General features: G+C 38.1%; 1 pseudogene; it reads left to right on the top strand.

Moving 5' to 3' along the window:
- The first annotated feature begins 460 nt into the window (after positions 1-460).
- Positions 461-26,383, top strand: LOC116888205 (annotated as a pseudogene).
- Positions 26,384-26,770: the final 387 nt, after the last annotated feature.

Here is a 26,770-nt window from a genome sequence, read left to right as displayed (position 1 = left end):
TCATCTTAACAGAATCAGTACATTTTATTCACAGCCCTTCATTCCTTTCTGGGTGTTATTTTTCCAGGAATAAATTGTGCTATAACTATTACCAGATCAAGATTCTTAAAATCTCTCAGAAATTGTTTGTTCTTCATTTGTTAATTAGGTTTATTTTACCCAGTGCAGCAACCATGCTTATACAAAGGAAAATTTGTTTCTGAGGTATATATGTATGACTAGTCACTATTGTAGGCAGAAAGGCAGAGCAGAATGCAAGCCGTGTGCAGTGCTGGGGAAGAAAAGATTTAAAGTAGGAGCATTGGAAAATGAGAAACAGAAGAAGTGGTGCTCCTGAGGGAATAGTCTTGCTTATGGCATGCTGCCCAGAAGCTGCTGTTCTTTCCTGGCTAAACCATGGGGAAGATGAAAAAGCTGAATCCAACAAACAGAGGCGGATTGTGGTGGGAAACAGAGCTTCATGGAAGTCAGCAGTTTTCAAGGCTGGGATGTCCGGTGTGGGAGCAAGACAAGCCAGGAGTATACACGGCTGAGCCAGTGGCACCTGGACAGAGCAGGACTTGGGGAAGAAAACAGTGTTCCCAGTGAGAGTGGAACTTTTTAGACAAGCAGCTGAGGAAATGGCTTCTCGGAAAGAATTCTGGACCTAGTCCCACCTTTTGGAAGAAAAGTTCAGCATTAAAAGAGGACACACACACACACACACACACACACACACACACACCCCACAAAGGGGAGAACCGTGCAAGCAGCAGCAGCCATAAGAGCAGCCACAGAAGCAGCAGCAACAGCAGATGTAGAAGAGCAGCTGCAGTGAGCTGGAAACAGAAAACATGATTTTTCATCAGATCCTGAAAAGGTGCCTGAAGAATCCAAGTGAAATCCAAAACAAGGAGAGCAGGCTGGAGATGTAGGTCAGTTTTAGAGTGCTTTCCAACCATGTGTGAGGCCATGGGATTGATCTCCAGAAACACCAAAAAATAAAGCAATAGCACATTCACAGAAGAGGATAAAACTAAATAAAACTGCAACCTAGCCTACCATGGCAATATTTTATGATGCTGTGGGGCATGAAATAACGAACCCCAATGGGATCAAGTAAGATAGAAACAGGACCTGGAAGAGTGTGCCTGCTATATTGGGATGCACACTTCTTGACAGCCAACTCTTCAAGTAACCATCCACAGAGAATGCCTTCCCAATAGACACTGCTCCCTTAAAGTATCCCTATCCCAGTTACCTCTCTGGTAGATCATGATTTCAGCTGTGGGGTCACTCGGGCCAACTCTTGCCTGCAGCTAAACTCACTCCAGTCATGCTGGTGCCAGCAATTGACCCAACAGGTCAGAGTTTTCCCCAAGGGAGGTGACACCTGGCTTCAGAAATCTCCAAGACCAAGTTCCCTTGCATTCCATAGGCTTGCTTAGTAAGCCCCACATCTACTACAACTGTCAGGAAATTTTCAAGTCAGTTTTGGTCTCATGACCAAAAACATAATCCTATAATCCTTGAAAACTATTTGGAACAGATACACCAAACAGCATAGGATCTGACACAGCCAGGCACCTTCAGGCAAGCCCACCCCTCAAAACATAAGTTTCCAAAATAAGACAGTCTGATTAGGAAGCCCTATTCAGTGCAATTAACCCTTTCATGCTGAACAGGAGCCTAGCTGAACCTTGGAATTGTTGTCATTAAAACCTTTTCTGCTGGACTGCAGGTTGCACTCAGATAAAGGATAAATAAATAATGTTTGACAGGAGAAGAATTTCTTTCTACAAAGATTACTGGAAGCTGACCCAAGCACCTGAATAAGCACTTGGAAGGTAATATTTTCCATCGAGAGACCAAAGTGATTTACCTTTGGACAAGTAAATTTAATACAGGGATTTGGAGTTAAATCAAAAATTGAGTAGGTTTTTTCCAGTTGGCGGGAGTTTGTTTTGCTGAAGATTTATTTTGTGAGTGTGATGGGTGTGAATATTTTTAATTTTTACACCAAATTTTACTTATGTTTAATCCTAGGTGGTTTTGAATTTTGAAAGTTCACCCATTACCTTAATAGACTACTGAAAATAAAACAGAAACTCTTATTAATAACAGTCCATTTGGCTAGAAGTATAACATTAAAGGGTTAATCTAGACTTGGAAAAAAGAGTAAAAAGGGTCTGGAGCCTTCCTTGAGACAATCCTAACTAAAGCTGTGCATTTTAGTGGGCCATAGGTAGGGAAGCTGACTTCTGACCTCTGATTCAGAGCTCTGCTTTTGAATTGTGATAGTCAACTGATTTTGCTACCTGGATTCCCCTTATAGTCTCAGTCTATTTCTAAAGTGGCAGTTAGATCAGAAACGCTGAGAAAGTAAATAAAGAATGAGAAGTGGGTTTCAAAGGAGGAGGAGGGGGAGGAGGAGGAGGAAGAGGAAGACCCAGATCAGAGAATAAAATATCTGAAGCAGAGCCACAGGAACTAGTACACCTCAAATACCCAAGACTATAAATACGATACAAGCTAGGATTTTCACAGAGGGCTCCATAACTTCAAGGAGTTGCCTGGTTCCCTACAGCTCAAGATAAACAGTAAGAATAGTTCTTACTAAGTACTTCTCAGAGAGTCAGGCCCTGTACTTCACTTCAAATTGAGTACTGTACATCTCTAAATCCTTATTATTTGAAAACTTAAAAAGAAGGAAATCTTCAATAAAACCACAGAAATGTTCAAGGGACACCTGACAAGATAGACAGTATTGTATTACAACGTAAATGAAGAGAGCATATCATATCTTAAAATCTCCATTACATTTGTGGGCTCTTTCCCAAGAATTAAATTGAACCTCTTCTGTGGTATTGATTCATAGTACTGAGAATGAATTGGTCATAATCAAAGGGACAGTTACTAACAATTGTGAATGAAGATGTGGAAAAATTAGAACTTTCAGACCATATTAGATGGGCTGTAAAATGATGAAGGAGTTTTGTCATACCATTTTGTATAAATCAACACAGCAAGCCAACACTATAGGAAAATCTGCTTGTAGGGCTTACTAGAGAGGACTGAAACAAACATTTTGCAAAATCTTTTTGACTAATAGTCATAGCACATTATTCATATTTCTCTAGGGTAAAACACAAGTGCAATGTCTACTCAACTGAAGAAAGATAAATATTATCATCCATATAGCAATAGCATAGGTAGGTACTGTTAAAAGATTTTAGGTACTATTGAAGGTGTGGTGGCATATGCCTTTCATCCCAGCATTTGAGGCAGAAAAGGGAGGGATCTCTGTGAGTGTGGAGGCCAGCCTAGTCTACATATAGTAAGTTCTGTGACAGCCAGAGCTATATAGTAAGACTGTCTCATAAGAAAAATAAATAAAAAGAAAAGAAAAAAAGAAAGAGAGAAAAGAAAAAGAAAAGATTAGGTAAGGTAATAATCTTCCTACACTGTGGATGGACCTGAAAAACATGAAGAGAAGTAAAAGAAGCAAGTCATTGGAGGCCACATGTTATGACATTTATGGGATAAGAAAAACAAGAAAGGGCAAACTTGTCCTCTGTTGTATTAGACTTAGAACAATAGGGAATGATAGCTTTTGACACGTTTTCTTTTGGTGGTAATGAAAGTTTGTGAAAGTGATTCTAGTGATGCTTTACCAAACACTGTTCATATAGTAAAAGCCATTTAATTCCCCAGCTAGCATGAGTGAATCATATGAGATACTAATCGCATTTCAATAAAGTTGATACAAATGAACATGTGGTTTTTATTCCAACCAACTTATCTGTTCGTTGTTGTTCTTTTTTTAATTAAATATAAATTATACTAATTATGTAATCATATGCGACAATTTAATATATAATAGTTTAATATTTTATATTTAATTTATATTTAATTATGTATATAGTTACATAATTAATTATATAGATTTAGAAATATATATATTTTAACTTATTCACTTTACATCCCTCTCACTGCCCCCTCTCAGTCACCCTCTTCCACAATCCTCCCCCCATCTCCCCTTTCCCTTCTATTTTGAGCATGTGGGGCTCCCCTGGAAATTTCCCCGCCCTGGCAGATCAAGTCTCTTCAGGCCTAGGTGCATCCTCTCCCACTGAGGCTAGACAATGCAGCCCAGCTAGAAGGACACATCCCACGTTCAGGCAACAGCTTTTGGAATAGTCCCCATTCTGGTTGTTCTGGAATAACATGAAGACAAGGCTGCACATCTGCTACATATGAGCAGGGAGGCCTAGGTGCAGCCTGTGCATGCTCTTTGGCAACCAGCATATGCAGAGAGCCATTCTACATTAAATATTTTTATTCCTGGATTTCTCAAATTTCTTTGGAAGCACTGTCTTAAGTTAAAGTCAGTGGTACACCTTTGTGTGCTTGTTTTAAACAATGCTGACTGGGGCAAAATGTGATGATGTTTACTATTTTTAAATTATTTTATTTATTTATTTATTTATTTATTCATATGCTTTACATCCCAATATCAGCCACCCTCTCCTTTCAGTACCCCCTCACACAGATCTTCCCACATTCCTCCCTCCCCTTCTACTCTGAGAAGGGGGAGATCCCCTCAGTACCACCCCCCCACACACACCAGCACATCATAACCATAGAACTAAGAGCAATGTCTCACTGAGGCCAGACAAGGCAATCAAGTTAAGGAAATTAGGATGTTGTTTACTCTTAACAGCAGAACATGTTAGTAATTTTTTCACAGTACAATATATTTATATTAAAGCAACAAGTAAATCTGTCTCGGGATATGGACGACTTTTTTCTTTAAATTTTGAATGTAGAAAAAATTCTTAATTATAAAACAACACCTTAGTCAACATACATATGAGAAAATTCAAAGTAGATTTTAAAAAGCCAGATACTTTATGTCCGCCCATAATACAATAACTGTTAACATGTTTGTTAATTTCCCTATGTTGTGCAGCGCTTTTTTCATATAATTGTGAACACATGCAGTACTTCAGCATTTATCACCTACCTGCTTTCATTACAGCTTTGAAGAATGAGCTTAGGGAAACTTGCACACTGATCTGTCTCTCAAACTTCCTCCTCCCTCCCTTCTTGTTTTCCCTCAAGCTCAAAAGCATCCCCAAGTAAGCTTGAAGACAATGAAGCCATTAGGAGGAAAGCTATCAGATCAGACTTGTAGTGTCTATCATCTTGAAGTCCCCATCCGTCACCATGAGGCTTTCTGTTGTCTTTCCCAGGGTTATATAGAATGAATCAATAACGCAGAAACAGTTCAATTTCATCTTTGCAAAGAAGGTCATGAATACAAACAGGAAATTTAAGAAGCCTCAGCTCACTTCTAATCAAGTATTACCCGCTTGTCATCTCACAGGAGATTTGCCATGCTTTTGCAGCCTTGTTAATGCCTGACCTCTTTGATGCTGCTGGTAGAAGGACACACATAGTACAAAATGAAAAGTTATTTTCATGTTGTTAAGACTTGATACTAATAATTTAAGAACATGCTAAGCCAGAGGTTGTGTTTTAAAAGCCAATGATCTATTTGCATGAAAAATAGTATGGAGTCACTTTAAACAATTGGACTATTTGTTCCAAAGTACCAAGCCAGAAAATGGCATATATGTCCAGAGCTTGCAGATCCAGTGAGGGAAGGTTGAAAGAGGGGAGAGGGAAGGAGGTGTTTTAAGTGATACCAACTACATGGGCAAGGCTATGGCTACACATATGTAGCAAAGACTTTATTTGCACTGTGGGAAGGGAGGTGTTCGGTGGCTTGATAGCCCAGAGAAGGGATGTTAGAGGGGTGAGGCAAGAGTGGCGGGTTGGGAGCACCATCTGAGGCAAGGGAGAATGGTGTGGGGGATGCATGGAGAGGAGACTGGGAAGGTGAGCAACATTTGAAATGTAAATAACTAAAATAACAAAAAATTTAAAAGGAAGCTCATCTGCAATGAGCAAATGGAGGCTGGTGAGATGGCTCAGGAATAAAGGTCCTTGATGACTTAAGTTGTAAACCCAGAACCCACATGGTAGAAAAAGAGAAAGGATTCTAGCAAGTTATCCTTTGACCTCTACACTTGTGTTGTGTTGTGGCATACCTGTACTTATGCAACCACACAGACATTAAATATAAATAAACAATTTAGATAGGGGGAGGGGAAGAGAGAGAAAGAGAAAGAGAGAAGGGGGGAGAAAGAGAGAGAGAGCAAGAGAGAGAGAGAGAGAGAGAGAGAGAGAGAGAGGTAGATGGGTTTTTATAACTTGTAAGTCCCATTGAAAGGTGAAATTTAATGAATATCAAAACATTCATGAGTTCAAGTGAACAATAAACACAATGCAAAAGAAATTTGAAAGATGGGGGAAATATTGCATTATCACAGAATTATTTACACACGTGTGATCCTGCAGTTTCAGTCTTACTTCGAAGCATAATAGGGTGGAGAGCCAGGCTATCCCAGTTTTGATTAGGAGTTTGATTAGAAGCAGCCTGGGAAGTTCATTCAAAGTTTTAGTTTGTTATTTTCCTCTGCCAAAGACATTAGATGAAAACACATGGGGAGAGGCTTTTCTAAGTCTCAGATATCTTGTATATTTGTATAGTTTCCCATTATTATACAGGGATAGTTGGTTGCCAAATTAAAACAATTTCTTGTGGAACACCGAACCTACCCGGCCTACATTAATCCACTGGAGAAACAACACGCAACATAGAAAAGAGCTTCATAAGCAGGTCAGGTTTTTTCCTTCCTTTTGTAAGAACTACCTCACCAAGAAAATTTAACATTACATGATTTGTTACATAGTTGGGAAAGCTCTCTTTGTTTTTCAGATGTCTAGGAGTAGATTAAATTTGCCTCCTCTTTTCCTTTGAATCATTCCTTCCCCATTCTCCAAAATCAAACAGGATATCATTCCAGCTACCTCACTATTTATTTTGTCTATATTTGTTTGTTTGCTGTGGGACATGTACATGCTATAGTTATGGGATGAAGTCAGATGATAACTTGTTATCCCTTTTCACCATATGATCTGGAAGTTATGGTAATTATCAGTCTTGCCAGCTATCCTGAGGACCCAACTAGTTTAGATTAAAATAAAACAACAAAGGATCAAGAAGAATATAGGAAAGACTATTAATATTTTCTAAGAATGGGATATGTTTTTACAAACAAAAATGAGAAGACAAAATATGAAATCGAGGATATATGAACATAAAAATTAAAAAAAAAATTGTATGTTGAAACAAAATTAAGTTGCAAACACAAAAATAGGGAAACATTGATTAAAATATGTGACACACAAATTAAAGTTAATAAAATAACTTGATGAGTTGGTCAATAATTGCATGGTTCTTTACCTGTTTATCTGTCAAATTGCCTTTCTGTATTAAGTTATAATGTCTTTTGTATGCTGACAATATAAATCATTCTGCATGTGCCTGAGAAAATTATATAGAGGGAAGGGTGACAAGTTTCCACTGGAAAAGTGGAGAACTTCTCTTATTATAATTTTAAAAACTTATGAAGGAATTTGCACATGATGCAGTTGTCAAATTAAATTTTAATAAAACAATCAGAAAATTTCTTACCTATATAAGATGATGAAATCAAGGCAGTGGACAGTTCCACCTCCTTTAATACCTTTAAACTTTCTTTTTACGTTTAGTTAGTTAGTTGGTTAGGTATTCAATCATTTATATATCTGGGATGGGGAAAGTTCACTATACCACAACACATATGTGGAGACCCAAAGACAACATCCTCTCCTTCCACCATGTGGGGAACCAGAAAACAAATTCAGGTCATAGGATTTGTGGCAAGTGTCTTTCCTCACAGATCTATCTCTCCAGGTACTCTTTCAGGGTTTAGCTCTTCTTTCTTTCTTTTTTTTCTTTCCTTTTTTCTTTCTTTCTTTCTGTTTGTCTGTCAGTCTGTCTATCTGTCTGTCTTTTTTCTTTCTTCCTTCCTTCCTTCCTTTTCTGAATGAAAAGCCAGAATTAATTTCTTTTTAAACTTTATTTATTTATTTATTTATTCACTTTACAACCCAATATCAACCTTTTATCTCCTTCCAGTAGCCCGTTCATAGAAATCCCCTTCCCATTCCACCCTCCCCTTCTCTTGAGAAATGGAGCTCCCCTTCTGCGTGTCATCCCCACTAACACCCCCATAATCCCAACCTTGCACATGAGGTCACTACAAGAATAAGCCCATTCTTTCCCACTAAGACCAGACGAGGTAGTCCATTTAGAAGCAGGATACATAGGCGGGCAATAGGCTCAGGGACAACCACTGCTTCAGTTTTTGGGATCCACAAATGTGCAGGAGGTCTAGGTCCAGCCTGACCTTGCTCTTTGATTGTTGATTCAGTCTCTGGGAATCCTCAAGGATCCATGTTAATTGACTCTGTTGGTCTTCCTGTGGAGTCCCTGTCCTCTTCAGGTCCCTCAATCCTTCTCCCAACTTCCATAGATTACACAAGCTCCATCTAATGTTTGGGCGTGAGTCTTTGCATCTCTTTCCATCGGCTGTTCAGTGGAACATTTCAAAGGACGATTATGCTAGGTTCATGGTGAATGATGTTTTTGATGTGCTCCTGGATTTGAGTATTTTTGCATCAATGTTCATTAGGGAAATTGGTCAGAAATTCTCTCCCATTGTTGAGTCTTTGTGTGGGTTAGGTATCAGGATGACTGCAGCCTCATAGAATGTGTTTGGCAGTATTCCTTCTGTTTCTATTTTGTGGAATAATTTAAAGAGTATTAACTCTTCTTTAAAAGTCTGGTAGAATTCTGTACTAGAACCATCTGGCCCAGGGCTTTTTTAGTTGGAAGACTGTTAATTACTGATTTTAGTTCCTTAGGTGTTATAGGATTAGATAGTTTACCTGATCTTGATTTAGTTTGGTAATTGGTATCTGTGTAGAAAATCATCCATTTCATTTCAATTTTCCATTTTGTGTGAAATATAGGCTTTTGAAGTAAGACCTAATGATTCTTTAAATTTTCTCAGGGGAAAACAGCCAGCAGTTAGGGCTTCTTTTAAATTTTCTAAGTGTATAATAATTATATATACTTATGGGGTCCAGTATAATATGGGAGGGAAATTTCTAGGAAACTTGGTTTAATTGATTAAAATTACAAATGGTGCATATCTTATTTGCGTTCTTCTTCCCATTTTGGACAAAGAAATGACAATTAGAGGTAGAATACTGAGCTTTCATCCACTGGACCAATACAAACAACTTTTTACATCAAGATACCTATTTTGTGAAAAAAAACTAATTTTATTAAACAACTGTAAATGGAGTTTCCATATACTTTACACCACAGAACATTTCTTGTATCTTTCTCCTATTTTTAAGCAATTCACACACACAAAAAGAGTTACAAATATTGTTTCATTTCTGTGATGGTGAATTCTTTGATGCAAACCAAGTTAAAAATAGATATTCAGTTACCTGATAAAATGTTACTCCTGAGTGTATCTGAAAAGGTTTGTTCAGGAAGAGATTAACATTTAAGTTGGTAAACTGAATAAAAAGATCACTCTCACCAATGCAAGCGGGAACATTCAATTATGAAAGTCTTAAACAAAACAACAAGGAAACAAATGTGTAAGAACATTGGATCATTACAACACTATTTTTCTGAACTTCCCTTGTAGATACCAAACTTAACACTTACCAGCCTCCATAATCCCAGGGGCAAATTTGATAATAAATCTTCTTCTATGCAGTGATGTTATTGATTTTTAACCATATATATGTAGTTACAGATATCAAGCTTAAACACATTCTTAGTGAAAGATAGACAGAAAAGGTCAAATTCTGCTTGATTTCATGTTTATGGAGTCCCTAACATGTTACAGATTATAAAGACAGAAGAATGATGGTAGCTAGGGACTGGTGGGATGGAGGTTAGTTGAAAGCCATTGTTTAATGGGTGCAGGGTTTTAGACAGGAAAGAAGAGTTTTGAAAATGTAAATGTTGATGGTTATATAACTACATGAATGTACTCTACAACCTGAACTGCACAGTTAAAAAGGCAAAGATAGTTCATTTTATTCTATGTATATTTTACCACAGTAAAATCATGGAAAAGCACTGCAATCAGTTTTAGAAATTTAAAACTGGCTACATTTTAAAATGTTATTGTATCTTATTAATAGTGGTCTATGGTGTTTCTAAGTATGAAGAAAGCAGACCTTCATATGCACTGAGGGAGGAGTAATCTAAATTGGTCAAACCACGTTAGAGGAAAACGGTAGTCAATTGTACCCAAAAGTCTTATAAATATTCATGTATTTAAATACACTGATTCTACTTCTAGGAATACAGCCAATAAAGTAATTAAAAAGCGCAGACAATGTTTTATGTCCAATGATGTTCATAAGAGCAATTTTTTTCTAATGCCAAGTAATAGGAAGTAACATCTATCCAGAAAAGGGCTGCTTTAAGTTGACTGCAGTGGAAACTATCCGAGGGATATTGGATGAACAACGGGGTAGATGTACAACTGTGTTTCTGAATCACCTAAGGAAATGTTTCAATTTATAGTACCAGTTATACCTCAGATGTTTTAAATTAAGTCTTCTGGAGGTGGGACTCAGACATCAGTACGTTTTAAAGCAACCCCCACCCCCACCACCTACTGATTCCACTATGCAGCCAAGCTTAAGAACCACTTGTGTGAACTTCTATTTATTGACATGAAAAATATATAAATATTCACTAGAATTTGAAGATAAAAGCAGATAATAGAAATGTCTTATATAGCATGAGCTTATTTAAAAATATATGTGTGGAACTTTTGAGTAATGATGATGGATTGAATGCCCAAATTTGCTTTTCTTCCCCCTGAAAGCCCAATAAAACAGCAATAAAAATATTATTTTGCAAACTTTTAAGAAAAAAATTAACCATAAGGGAAAAACAGCCATGCAACCTTGCAAGCTAGAAAACACTTCAGTGGTAACTTAGAAGTAGAGATTCATTTCAAATCCATACTAGAAAACACTAACAATGAAATGTACAACACAGAATCTCAGGACCCTCTGGAAGGAAAAATAGGAACAATTGCCACAACTGACAGATGTGTTTCCAACTTAAAAGGGACCAGTAGGTACTCAACCTAGTGGATGAAAATAAAGCCACGTAAGTTACATTCTGAGAAATTTTTAAGAATATAGAAGTCCAAAAGTGAACTGTCATCATCTAAATTTGTTTTTGTTTTTTTGTTTTTCTTATATTTCTTTGGAGAACTTCTAATGCTCAGCAGGGAGACAAATGATTGTCCACAGTTCTGTGCCCTCTGTCAGGAAGTGTATACTTTTTGGCACAGTTGATCAGTAATCCACATTTCACAAATGAAGCTACAGTCAACTCTATCTCAGAAAATGATAAGTAGCAGGTTAGGAGAACTCTTCTGGACCTGTAAGCAGCAACACAGCTGAGGAAACTATATGCTAAAGACATGCTTGTCTGCAAAGTTAGCAAAACCAGATACACTCAAACTAATATAAGAAAAACTGGGGAAAAGTCTTGAACACATGGGCACTAAGGAAAATTTCCTGAAGAAAACACCAATGGATTGTGTTCTAAGACCAAGAATTGACAAGTGGGACTTCATAAAATTGCAAAGTTCTGTAAGGCAAAAGGACATAATAGATTAGGACAAAACAACCAACAGATTGGGAAAAGATTTACCAATCTACATCTCTCATAAGGGCTAATATCAAATATGCAAGAACTTAAAAGTTAAACTCCAGAAGCCAAATAGCCTAATAAAAATAGAATTTTCCTTTAAAACTCGCCAGAGCTCTCAACTAGAAATATATTTAATACTAAAAGAATGTTCAACATCATAGTCATCCAAGGAAATACAAATCAAAACAACCTGAGATTCTACCCACACCTCAGAATGGCTAAGATAACAAAACTCAGTTGACACAGATGCTGCTTAAGGATGTGGAGAAAGAGGAACACTCCTCCATTGTTGGTGGGATTGCAGACTGGTACAACCATTCTGGAATCAGTCTGGAGGTTCCTCAGAAAATTGGACATTGCACTACCTGAGGAACCCAGCAATACCACTCTTGGGCATATACCCAAAAGATGCTCCAACATATAACAAAGACACATGCTCTACTATGTTCGTAGCAGCCTTATTTATAATAGCCAGAAGTTGGAAAGAATCCAGATGTCCTTCAGCAGAGGAATGGATTCAAAGAACCTGGTACATCTACACAATCAGCTCTCAAAAACAATGACTTCATGAAAATCATAGGCAAACGGATGGAACTAGAAAATATCATCCTAAGTGAGGTAACCCAATCACAGCAAAACCACACATGATATGCACTCACTGATAAGTGGATATTAGCCCAAAATCACGAATTACCCAAGATGCAATCCACAGACCATATGAAGCTTAAGAAGAAGAAAGACCAAATTGCAGATGCTTCAGTCCTTCTTAGAAGGGGGAACAAAAATATTCATAGGAGGGGATATGGAGACAAATTTTGGAGCAGAAACTGAAGCAAAAGGCCATCAGAGACTGCCCCACCTGGGGATCAATCATATATATACAACCACAAACCAGACACCTCACAGATACCAAGAAGTGCATGCTGACGGGGCCTGATATAGTTTTCTCTGAGAAGCTCTGCCAAAACTGACAAATAAAGGCGCAGACACTTGCAGCCAAACCATTGAACTTCAAATGGGGTCCCCCATTTGGAGGGTTAGAGGAAGGACTGAAGAGCTGAGGGTTTATGACCCCATAAGAACATGCTGCCAATCAACCAGAGCTTCCAGGACTAAACCACCATCCAAAAGACTACACATAAGACAGACCCATGGCTCCAGCTGCATGTAACAGAGGATGGCCTTGTTGGGCACCAAGGGGAGGAGAAGCCCATGGTCCTGCCAAGGGTCGACCCCCCAGTGTAGGGGAGTGTCAGGGTGGAGAGGTGGGTAGATGGATGTGGGAACACCCTCATAGAAGAAAGGGGAGGAGGGATTGGATAGGGGGTTTAGGGATGGAAAACCAGGAAAGGAGATAATATTTTAAATGTAAATAAAAATAATCCAATAAAATATGCATATACAATAACAAGAAAACAGTCTATGAATTTCGAGGAGGGTGGCATATAGGGTGCTTTAGAAAAAGAAAGAAAGGCAAGAATTGTTGTAATAAAATACAATCTTACAAATAAACAACAAAATAAACAGTATTTCAGAAGGAAAGAACTTTCTAAGAATCCAATACCTTTATCTTTGAACTTTAAAGTTATACATTACTAGAATGAACAATCTAATAAAACATGTATTACTTCTCAAGACTGAAATCCTTGAATTGATTTAGAAATCAGAATATATGAACTTATTGCTTTCTGTCACTATTTCTTCAGTAGTAGAGATACTTCTAAAACGTTTTCTTACTATCTATAGGAAGTTAACAGTGGTTTTGTTTCAGGTGCTATTTAAGTAACATATTAGCCAGGGTTCTCTGGAGGAACAGAATTGATAGAAGTTTTAATAGATTCTAAATAATTTTGAAGACTTAGCCAATTGAACTTTTAAGTTCCTTTAATTATGTATACAATATATTTATATGTATGTAATTTACATATATATTAAAGGAATGTATGTATGTATATGATTTATTAGAATGGCTTGCAGACTGTGATCCAGCTAATTCAATAATTGATGTTTCCCAGTGGAAGTTCGAATGTTCCAGTAGCTGTTCAGTCCATGAAGCAGTAGGTATGCCAGAATCACAAAGACGTAATGGATGTCAGTGAAGGAATAGACTTGCTAATGAAGTGACCAACTAATGAGCAAGACATCTCTCTCTCTCTCTCTGGCCTCTCTCTCTCTCTCTCTCTCTCTCTCTCTCTCTCTCTCTCTCTCTCTCCCCTCTCTCCCCTCTCAGCACCTGATCCTGACCTCCCCATCCATTCTACCCAGTTCCCACACCCCTTTCCTCCTTTGAGAGATCTACGCATCCCCTCTTGGGCCTTCCTTCTTGTTTACCTGCTTTGCATCTGTGGAGTGCAGCATGGCTCTTCTGTACTTTATGGCTAATATCCACTTATAAGTGAGCACATACCATGCAAGTCCTTTTTGGTCTCGGTTACCTCACTCGGGGATATTTTCTAGTTCTATCATTTTGCCTAAAAATTGAAAATCAAATACATAATGAATGTGAGGCATTTCTGGAAATTCTCACCCATCTAGTACCATAAGAGTTACTGTAGCCTTTGTGTGAACACACAAGTGTTCTTTGTATTGTGCATGCCTCTCTCTATGCAGTGCCAGCAAACTCTGTCTGCAACATTTTACTCAGAAAAATGGCAATTACATGTTAAAACTTCCTGTGTTGTAGGTGTACATACAAGATTGTCTGCTCTAATCGAATCTTTACGGCTTGATTATGGAAAACAGACTTCATATAGTCTCCTACCATCCTTTCTAAGTATTGAATTATTATATTTTTGGATTGTATCATGTTAGAATGTTTGGTTCTAAAACGTAGTGTTTGGGTTGATGACTTGGGTTTTATTTTTTAAAAAAAACATTCAGTGAGTTTGGACTTGATATTTGGACAGAATTTCTAAAATTTTCTGAAATGGCTCTGAACATTCTTCTGTAATTTTGTACTACCTGTTTATGTGGTGTTTTCAGCATTAATGATTATAAAGTCAAGTCATCTATCAAACCTGCAAAGCCCTGTAGTGTTACATGCTCAACCAAGATTCCTATGTAAGAAATAAACAAGCACAGTTACCTCAAAAAAAAAAAAAGCAAGCTTCCTTCTTCCATATATGTTACATAGGCTGCCAATAGAAGGTGTGACCCATATTGAAGGTGGTTCTTCCTCAAAGATCCAGATTAAGCAGGTCTTTCCCATTTCAAATGATTTAATTAAACTTGCTGCCTCATAGGTGCACTTGGGCTCTTGGGTTTTAATTAATTTCAGATGTAGTCAAGTTGAAAACCAGGAATAACCATCACATTTCTACTCCTTGTCAACGTGATACACACTCATGTGTCCTTATCTTGTGCTTAATTTCCAAATAAAAACAACAACTAGGTCTTAATTCCACCTAACATGACATAGCTATCTCACATACAATCCCAAGTGTAGAATATATTTAACCAAACCACAATAATGCCTAGCATGATATAACTATCCCTCATACAACTACAAAAACATTATAAATTTTAGAATAGGTGCCAATGTCTCTTGAGGGATACTCTTTTACCATCTTAAATTTAAATACAATACCCACTGATATTCCCTTAATTGTTGCTGTAACACATGGTAAAGAAGATAAGGAAAGTTACAAATATCTGTACAAACACATTCTTAGCACAGTATGACAGAAATTCTCATGTCAATTATAGAAATTCTCATTTCTACAGCTTGTCATATGGCCTTAGCTGGTATTTATAACTGCCCTCCTCTATTACCCATTCTGTATTTCCTCCACCCTCAGTAAGCACCTCAGCAGATCTTGGCTTTTTTTTCTTGAGGAGTGACCCATCCTTTCATTCATGAAGGGTATATGCCTTTTGTCATCTTCCCTAGATTAGTTTTTTGTAGTTTCCCATTGGCTTTAATCACAAAACATTGCATCATGAAGAGATGCCCTAAAGCAGTGGTTCATAACTTTATTAATGCTGTGACCCTTTAATACAGTTCCTCATGTTTTAGTAACCCCCTACCATAAAATTATTTTCATTGCTATTTCATAATTATAATTTTGCCACTGTTCTGATTCATAATGTAAATATCTGTGTTTTCCAATGATCTTAGATGACCCCTGTGAAAGGGTTGTTCACCCACCAAAGGGATTGTGACCCTTTTGACACTTTTTTTTAATTCTATGAGCTTCCATATTAAACCTAGAATCTGCACTCATTGGGCCCATATTCAATAAACCAAGCCTGCTCCAGCTTTCAGTTCCTTCCACCATTATCAAATCTGTCCTTCAAATCTATCCTTACACAGATTCCCCAGACTTCTGCCTGAATGAATTTACAAACTCAGTAAGTTCTTTAGGAGTATAGAGTGCTTCCTCATGGGCTATACTTTTTCTACCCTCCCTCTAGAAGACTGCTTTGCCTTAAATATGGTTATAGGTCTATTAGTGTGGGCCCTGCGGGATATCAGTATTGACTTGTCTAGCATCTCCTTCAGAGAAAGTCACTGCTGGTTTAGCAGACGGTGGAGGATTAATTTCCACAGTCAAAGGTGGAAAAGCCAATATTTCAGGGGCTCAAGAGGACTGAGAATATATCTGAGGGCTGAGTAATTCGTCCAAATGATATCAAGCCAAAGAATATAGAAAATACTGACAAAAAGCCACAGAACTCAAATTCCTCAAACACTATTCCTAATCAAACCTTTTTTTTCTTATTTTTCTTTTTTCCTCCCTACAAATGTGGAGGATATGCTTAAGAGCTTCTGTTTTGTTTTTTTTTTTTTTTGTTTTGGGTTTCACTTTCTTTTCTTTCTTTTTTTAATCTGCAACACCCTCTTAGCCCTCACAGGAAAGTGAAACACTTAATTCCCATGATCCCTTCTGGTCCTCATACATCTTCCTGACTTTTGATCTTTGTTAGTTTTAGTTCTCATCTAATTACCTAGGTGACATTATATACTACATTAAGAGCTCTACTAATTTTTGAGTGTATTGCCGATAAAATGCCCATAGAAGCAATAATGGCTACCTCAAAGATGACATGTGAGCAGGGTCCAATATTTTAGGTGTGTGATCTGTGACAATGCAATTCTGCATGGTTTAATACTATGTTATAATTACTTCTGACATCCTTTATTCCTAGCAATATGTAATAAAAGGTGTAATTCTAACTAAAAGTTCAGTGTGTGTGTGTGTGTGTGTGTGTGTGTGTGAGAGAGAGAGGAGAGACAGAGACAGAGACACACAGAGACAAAGAGACAAGAAAGAGACGGGCGGATGGACAGATGGATGGATGGACACACAGGGACAGATGTTGGGAATGCCTTTCTCAGTTGCTTCTACATATTATATTTGAAGACAGGTTCTCTTATTCAACCTGGAGCTCACTGTAGTGGTTAGGTTAGATGGTCAGTGAGCCAGGGAGGTTTTCTGTCTCTGTGCCCTAGTGTTGGGTTCAATCATGTACTTCCATGCCTGGCTTTTATGTGTATGGGTGCTGTGGATTAGAAATCAGGTCCTCATTCTGGCACAGAACTTAACTCACTAAACCATCTGTGCAGCTCCCAAAAAGATTATTAGTTCCTTTTTTCGTGTGTGTGTGTGTGTGTGTGTGTGTGTGTGTGTGTGTGTGTGTGTGTGTGTGTGTTTAATCGAGCCCTCTCGTCAATCAGACTTACAATGTACCTGAGGATGACCTTGGACTTCTGATTATCCTTGCTTCCACTTCCCAAGTGCTTGTATTTTAAGCATGCATTACCCCACCCAATTTATGTAGCAATGAGTATTTTACCAGCTGAGCCACATCCACAACCCCGATGGATTGCTTCTTTTCATTACCTTTAAATTTTCATATATTTAAGAAATTTATTTATATATTCAGTATCTATGGCTTGCCTTGCTGTGTTGCATGTGAGAAATGGCCATAAAACAACAATGAATGTGATGTATCTGGTATAGGGACAATGAACAGAACAATCAAGTGGAACATAATATAGAAAATGGACCTATGAATAAATAGAAATTTTACATGTCAGTAATGATAAACAGAGATAGCATAGATTTCAGTGAATCCTGCTGAGAAAATTAGATACTGTATAATATAGCCTATTAAAAACAGTACATGCTAAACTATATAAGTTTCACATGAAAATGGAAAACTTCAAAAAATTTAAAGTGCAGTTATAGTTTCTTAGGTAGGCAAGAAATACACTTCATTATAACCACTTACATAGTTAGTCGTGTAAAGTAACAAACCTGATGGTGAGATGGGCAACCAAAATGCAGATGTTAATAAAACTAAAGTAGACAAACACTAGCTCCTAAAAAGTCAATCTTATTAACCATTAATTTAAAAAACAAATACAAACTAGCTGTTCACTCTTCTCAATTTGACAGTTCACCTATAGTACTTCTCCTAGATAAAAAACATACATCCCTTCAAGTTGGTGGTCACAAGATTTAAAAAAAACACAAAAATCATTTTACAGAAAGTAAATGAATGATATGAAAATAATCTAGGACATATGCTGACAATCAAAAATATTAGGGGAAGAAGGAACATGTTGTCTGAACTGACAAAAATGAATGGGAGACTGGTTGATACAGGGAAATATGCATTCAGGAAAGTCAGGTGAGAGGGATTAAAGTAGAAATCTATATAACTTGAATTTCTTGTAATTCCTAAATAAAATGATATCTTTCAATATTTATTCTTCATGGCTCAGACACCTACCTCACTTGTCTTGATTCTTTATTCACTCTGTCCTTTAGTCTGAAAAATTGGAGGATACAGGTTAAGGAGAGAAATAACAACACATAGCATGTCTCATTTCTAAACCTACTTTAGACCTAGGTTTGTTGTTAAAAATTTCCCAAAGAAAACATAAATGTGTTTGTTTCTTCATAGAATTAAGTCTCTCCAATTAAGATTTATTAAACATCCACTGTTTGGACTAATGACATTATTTGTGGCACTTATTGTAGTGAGACAACTAAACAAATTCTGTGTCTCAAATCAGTGTTAAGTCCATTTCAAGGTGAGGGGATCTAAAATCCCAAGTACAAACATGGCTTGGATCCTTGTACTTCCTTTGGTGTCTTCATCATTACAAAGGGTCTCTGCCATCTGCCACACTTACATATTGCCTTCTGATACGGGAAAAATCATCCTAGATTCACTGGGATTCCAGGAGAAATCATATATCTTGGCAATGAATAAAGAACTTTGATAAAACATCTTCTGGGGACTGTGCTGTATTCTACTGGAAAATATCCATCTACTCAAACAGAACATGATGTCTAGTATCTTTTGTTTTGTGTTTTCTATCTTGCTTTATATTCTTTATTTATTTTTGCATTCTGCTTGCTATTTTTCTTCTCCTGACAGATATTTCTTTTCTGTTCATTTGAGTAAGATATTGAGTGTTGCTTCTGTCAACATGTAACATTCCTTTTCTTGTTTTTCCCATTCCAGTAAGATGAAACATATAGGATATTTTCACTCCAGTCTATCTTCCTCTCCCTGTCCTTTGAAAGGTTTCTATTTCCTCTCACTGCCAATCTTTCTACATAATCTTTGCATGTGGTCCAGAAACAATGTACTATCCATTTGATAAAACTTTATGTTAAATCAGTACAACAAACCACATACGAAAGGGAAAGTACAATGCAAGGTAGAACTAATCAAAGATAGCCCTATAAAACTTTTAGAAGGTAAGATAAAAAGGACACTTTTCTTCCCTGGATAAGAGCGGATGTAGTTGTTTGGTGCCCTTCATCTATCTGTATGATAGCATCTATCATTGTGGCTGCTTCTGGGTCCACATACAAAAGGAACACATTGTGACCTAGCAAGGGGAGGAAGAAAGGGGAATCTCAGATTTCTTGCTGAGTTTACACATTTGCTGTGTGTTCAATCCCAGAACTACTATCACACTGACAATACAAGAGATTGCCCTCCAGTCCAATGGTATCCACTTAACACTCCATCCTACTGTTTCCAACTAATATTTCTATTATTGGTTAAAGGTACAGCCAAACTCTTCATTTGTCCACTCAGAAATAACCAAAAGTCGAGTTGTTAAAGCAAAGAAAACATGAGATAAATAAACTATTATCCCCACCCCCAAGGAACTATTCAGTTACAGTTATCTGGACTTAGAATTTACCCATGCCCCAATGCCAGTTATACCCAACTCATTTTAAAAATAAAATCATTAAGCATTTGATTTTAATTTTCTAAAGTTATTGAATAAAGAAGTACCTGTAAGTCTCTAAGTCATTACACATAGAATGCAGAGAACATTCTAAAAACCCAGAGACTTAGTGACTAATTGTTCAGACTCATAAATAACCTAAATATTGTCTGATCTATTTTCCCAGACAATGACATGGATCATTTCACCTTACAAATAAATTTTTACAGAGAAATTGCTTTGGTACCTTTAAGGAGTGGAAATTTACATCTCATTTGTATATTTTGGAGGGTCCTATTCTATGCAGAAAGTGATTCCTGAATTCTTGATTTTTTTTTAAAGTACAGAATTTCACTTTTATGAATCAGATCCAAGTTGCTTTGAAGATCAAAAAGTTTTAATATATATTTGAATAGAGATACTCTCTACAAAAATCTTTAACTTGGATCCAATTTCCTTCTTGGCCTTCTTTTTCTGGAAAAGTCAATTAAAACAAAGATTTTTAAAATTTTATTAGCATTACTATTATAATATGCCACATTTAGAAATGCAGCTATTGAAATCCTTTGCTTTTGAGTAAGAGACCTTTGAACAACAAGTTCTAAATGGAATGTCTCCATCAAATCCCTCCCCTCAGGGCTCAGAAACTCCACTAAGGAGGAGGTGGAGTGAGTATAAGAGCCAGGAGAAAAAGGCCCTCTAAGTCAATTGAGTAAAGCTCATATCAACTCTAAGACCTAGGCAGCATGCAGAGAGGCTGCAAGACGCAGCTTCCTTGGATGTCATACTATGAGATTCCTGAGTGTGCGAACAAGTGGGGCTCTGATTGTTGTGCCTTCTCTTGGGCTCTTTTGCTTCTGTTGGTTTGTCCTGTCCAATTTCAGTATGATCATTTTTGTTTTATCATAGTTTCATTTATTTGTTATATATTTTTTACAATGAATGAATGAATACTTAGATTCCAGGGTAAAGGTAAAACCTGAAGTATCATTTATACCTGCTAGAAGAAGGAAAATCAGTATTCTACAATGGAGTGACACATGGGACATCAACAACTCCAGGGAAGGCTTCATTTTCAGAAACAGTTGACTAACATACAATAAATTCCACTTGTACGTGTGTGTGTGTGTGTGTGTTTGTGTGTGCAAGTGTGTGTGTGTGTGTGTGTGTGTGCATGTGTTTGTGTCTGTCAGTGAGTGTGTGTGTGTGTTTGCGTGTATTTTGATGATTTTAATTTTTTTCTGTTTGGGTTTTTTGTTTGTTGTGTTTTTTGTTTTTGGATGTTTAGTTTTGGTTTTGGAGGTTTCTCTTGTGTTGGTTTTTGTTTGGTTGGGTTTTTTTGGTTTTTGTTTGTTTGTCATTATTGGGTTTTTTTTTTTTGAGAAAAAAACTTAAAGTTCAGCAAGCGGGGAGGAGAGGATCAGAGGAGGAGGAGAGGATCAGGGGAAGAGAAGAGGATCAGGGGAAGAGGAGAGGATCAGGGGAGGAGAAGAGGAGGAGAGGATCAGGGGAAGAGTTGAGGATCAGGAAGAACTTGAGGAAGGGGAAGATATATTTACATTTAAAATTATTTTAAGTAACAAAAAATTAAGCATCCTTTGCTTTTGTAATCGCTATGTTTCATGCCATTTCTATGAGCATCAACTCAATGGAATTCAAAGCTTTTTCATCTCTGATGTCACCCTGTCCCAATTCTTCAAGTCCCATGTCCCAGCATTAGCCTAGTGGCTTGCAACCTTCTCTAACTCCAGTTCCTGAGAGTCCAAAACCCTATAACAGTCTCTGGAGGCATCAGACATCAACAGTATAGAAAGTAAGTAGTCATTACATAGACATACATGCAGGTGAAAAAATAAAATAAAATAAACCATACACACAAAAATTAAGCATTAAAAACCCTCACAAAATGGAAATAATAAGCCAGGCCTGGTAGTACACACCTTTAATCTGAGCATCATCGGGGTATAGTCAGGGGATATCTATGAGTTGTGGCTAGCTAATCCTCTCTAATATCAAAACAAAAGATAGAAATTATAGAAATGACAAAGTAAGATGGTGGGGAGATGTTTGAGTTCTCAAAAAGATAAGACTGAGAGCCATTGAGAGAAACAACTGGTGCCCATCTCTTTCCTCTACACCCATTCATTCATCTATGTTGTACACTTGTGCACACATCACACTCACAGAGAAAGGGAAAAGACTAAAACAAAAAACAAAAACAAAGAATGCACTCGGACATAAGATACTCTCATATTTCTGTAACTAGAAAGAACTAGCAATGTTTGACAAAAGCAGCAATGATGTTTTCTATAGCATAAGAACAAATGCATCATTTTCGGCCTTGCTTTGCCATCAAGGCTGAGAGAGTCCTCCTGAACTTTCTCTACAGATCAGAGAAGACAGAGGATGGTTAGATGCTGACTCTGGAACTGCCCTTCCCACCTCTTCTATACTTTTATACAATTTGCTCTCTATATTCTTCTTCCCCTGGAAATTTTACCAATTTTCCTATTGAATTTCCTATATCTTTCATCCAAATATCCTGATTATTTATGGTGACCATCTCTCTGTGTTTTACATTTTGATTTAGAGTTTGGGTTATAATGTTTTAATCTTAACAGTGACAGTTCTGTTCTTTATTTTGGGTATTAAATTATCAATTTTGTTGTTCTCACACTTTCTCAAATGTTTTACACTCATTTCTGTTCCAAACATCCTATGCTTCCTGGCAAGTCTACTTACCTGGATGTGCCTGTTGAATTTTCTTTCTGACTGCAGAGTCTATGAGGTGATTGTTTGTACTGCAATAACTTCACTTTGGGGGACTTCACTTCTGGATTTTAGAAAAGTATAATGCAATGTAACTTCAGGTTGAGGCAAGTCGAGGCTGATCAAGAAGACTCCCTGTGAAACAACAGTATAGAAAGTAAGTAGAAACTAGACATAGCTTCCCTCCTAATTTGTTTTCTATTGCTGTGACAAAATATTCCAACCAAAAGCTACTTGGGGGAAGGACTGGTTTATCTGACTCATACTCTCAGGTCAGCTCACTATTGAAGGAAGTTAGGACAGAAATTCAAGGCAAGAACCCAGAGGTAGGAACTACAACAGAAGTTGTGGGGGAATGCCCCCATTGCTTCCTCAGTTTTCATATACAAGCTAGCACTACCTGGCCAGGGTGATAGCAGCCACAGAGGGCTGGACAGTCCCACATCAATCAGCAAAACCATGCAACACTTGCTTACAGGAAACCTGACAAAGACAATACCTCGATTGATGGTCCTTCTTCCCTGGTGACTTCCCAGTTTGAGTCAAGGTAAGAAAAATTAAGCAGCATACCTCCCTCTCGTTTTGACAATCAAGGTTGTCCCCACCCCAGGAAAATTGGTACAGCATTCTCTTCCTTGGTCCAATGATCTGGGATGCTAATGTCCACATATTTCTGCAGCTCATTAAGGAGAAAATTCTCTATCAACTTATTTACTCTTGAAGAATCCAAGGCTTGATATGTTCCCAACAATTGGCAGTTACAACATCTGTTTTCCTAAGAGACATAGAGAGATTGGAGTTGAGACTGTGTATCTAAGTATCTCTTTTCACTTGCACAGCTTTGTAATGCACAAACATCAAACCATAAATTGACTTCAAATTTTAAAATTCTGCCCAATTTTCCCCCATTTTATTAGAAGCATCTTCAAATTTATTGCTGTAAAGAAGACCCTGATTTTAAAAGTTACAAGATTTATTCCATGTTTAGTATTTATATAGCTTTCTCAGAAGATCAGTGATCGGATTAAAACCAGTTCCCAGCCTCAATTTTGAAGAATTAATTTCTTTTGAATAATTAATTGGTCAGTTTCAATGAATAATAATAGTCTAACCAAAGTGCATATTATTATTTTCTTATTTATGTGACAAAATTACCATTTACCAGGTGAAAGCATTATCAAATATAAATCTTTCAAGCCAAACTGACTTTCATTTCCTTCTATTCGACAGTATATTGTACTTTAGTCAGCATTCATAAGTCAGGTTTCAGTACTAAAGGAACCCATCAAATAGCAATCAATTCTGCTGCAAGACTTAGTGGCATGCATTCTTGTGTATATTTATTCTCAGTCATATCAGCCTAGATGTAAAAAATAGGAGTCATAATAGCAATACTACAATTGCATTTCTGTGACCTGCTTCATCCCATATAATCCAAAGAATATTGTAGTCTCTTCTGTTTCTTAAAACTATTTCGGAAGAGTCCCCTAGTAATGCTTAATGAGTTCTCCTCTGATGGTACTTTCTATTTTTCCTGTCCCTATTCTGATATCTCTTATCTCTAAAACTCTATTACGACTTCCAGATAAACAATGCCTACTAATATCTCTGTCTTCAAATTATATCAATGCTGTCATCTGTGTTCAGGAATTCCTATATGGGTGCACAAGCCAAGCCACTGCCATGAAGCAATCCAAGATGCATACTCTTGCTAGTTGATACAAAAACAGTTGGTGTCTGCTCCACTGCTTGGAGAAGAACTTAGGCCAAGTGCAAGTTATGCCTTGCATAGCTTCTCTAGCTGCTCCTCTTAGATGTTGAATTTCATCAGGAGGCCATGGTTAGGGACCCAGAGCACAATCTGAATGGCAAATGCTACATCAAGTTTTGAATCAGTCTCATCGTCCTAAGGTGTCCTCTAACTCTAAACCACACTTCCCTGAAGTACCTATTCCAGATATGTTCTTTCATGACATGCCTCTCATCTCATTCATTTCTCATGAATAACAAACTTATGTCGATCTTTTTCTTCCTTGAGTCTTCTGAGTGTGACTAGATATCAGTTGTGAAAATATCACAGGAGTCTCTCAGAAGGTTTGGATACCATCAATTCTAACTATAGTTGTTATCATTTAAATGCAAAAACACTGTCGGTTAATGTTTTCCTGCAGCAAGCATTACCTTGGTATGTTTTTAGATGGGGTCTGCACCTGCTAGGCAGAAGCTCATTCTACAGCTGAGAACGCCCTTGAACTTCTGATCCTCCTGCTTCTACCTCCATGCTGGGCTGGGTTTAGGGGGCAAGCATCTAAAACACATTGCATTATATTTTTCAAATAAATGTTTTAAAGGAGAGGGCAAATCGAGGTGACATTTTCAGAGAAAATGACATGAAAGAAATCCGACATTACAGTGCCCCTGGGTCGAGTGTGAGCACGACCAGGAAGAGGACTTCAGGCAGGCGCTCTGTTCCCAAGCCTGGTGCCCTGCTCTCAGAGGTCTTCTACCAAGTATTTGTTGGAGTTCCTGGCAGGCAAAATGTCATTAAATGGAACTATGGTCACCCCAGATAACCAGAAAGGGCTCATGTACATCCAGCAGACGGACAACTCCCTTATTCACTTCTGTTGGAAAGACAGGACCTCTGGGATCAAGGAGGATGACTTGATTATCTTTCCCAATAGTTCAAGCAGGTGCCTCAGTGCCCCAGTAGAAGGGTCTATGTGCTCAAGTTTAAGATGTCCAAGCGGCTCTTCTTCTGGATGCAGGAGCTCAAGACTGACCAAGATGAGAATTGCAGGAAAGTCAAGTGTCTGAACAACTCCCCTCCCTCCTGTCCCCATGCCTTGGGCACTGGGAGCAAGTGGGAGTAGTGGCCATGAGCTTTCAACACTGGGTGGTGAGGACAGCCTGTAGAGCCCGTTGGGGAACATGAGTCACAGTCAGCTTATGCAGCTCATCCGACCAGCTGGCGTTGGAGGACTGGGTGGGCTTAGGGCCCTTACTGGGCCAGACCTGGCCAGCTTGCTGGGGAGCAGTGGACCTCTGCCCAGCAGCTCTTCATCCAGCTCCTGGAGCCAGTTGACAATCACCCCATCCTCCACCACCTCTTCTGCTAGGAGCCACCCCAACCCCTTCTGCCCCAGTAGCTGCCTCAATAACCAGCCTGTGTGCAGTACCCAGCTCAGGTAATGGAAACAGCACAGCAGCCAGCCTGACCCAGCTCATCCAGCTGAGCGACCTCCAGAGCATTCTGGCCACTATGAATGTGTGGGCGGGACCAGGAAGCTGCCAGTCACTGGATCTGTTAAGTGTGCTGACACCAGAGATCATGGCGCCCATCCTTGCCAATGCAGAGGTTCAGGAGCGCCTGCTGCCCTACCTGCCCTCTGGGGAGTCTCTGCCCCAGACTGCAGAGGAGATCCAGAACATATTAACCTTGCACCAGTTCCAGCAGACCCTGGGTATGTTCAGTGCAGCCTTGGCCTCACGACAGCTTGACCCTCTCGTGGGCCAGTTTGGTCTTCCTGCTGTTGGCTGTAGAGGCCTCTAACAAAGGTGATGTGGAAGCATTTGCCAAGGCCATGCAGAACAATGCCAAATCGGACCCCAAGGAGGGCGACACAAAAGACAAAAAAGATAAAGGGGAAGATATGAATCTAAATAAATTATTTGCTGTCCTACTCCAGGTGGAACTCGTAGTTGTGTGATTCTGTAGTGGCGATTGTGATTTGTCCTTCTTTTCCTGCCCCACCTCACCTCACTAATAAAGTCCTCTTTTGTACCTGTCCAAAAAATAAAATAAAAAAGTCTAACTTTAGCAGTATCTTATAGGGCATTTCAGCTAGGATTGAGGAATAAAAAAGCATAGAAGGCTCAAGTTACAAAACCATGAAATATAGAAGAAATCAATACAGAGACAACAGACAGTTATTTAATGGAAGGTAGGGGCCAAAGTGGGGCCAGACATGCTGAAGTAAAGGCATGGGAGGAGATGTCATTTATGCTGAGTCTTCCATATATATTCATTCATTCACTTACTCACTCATTCAATAAATATTTAGAAACTATCTACAGTGTTCCTGACATTGGTGACA

The sequence above is a fragment of the Rattus rattus genome, chromosome X, assembly GCF_011064425.1.
Source record: "Rattus rattus isolate New Zealand chromosome X, Rrattus_CSIRO_v1, whole genome shotgun sequence".
In the NCBI taxonomy this organism is placed as follows: domain Eukaryota; kingdom Metazoa; phylum Chordata; class Mammalia; order Rodentia; family Muridae; genus Rattus; species Rattus rattus.
This window is presented reverse-complemented; position numbering and strand designations above follow the sequence as displayed.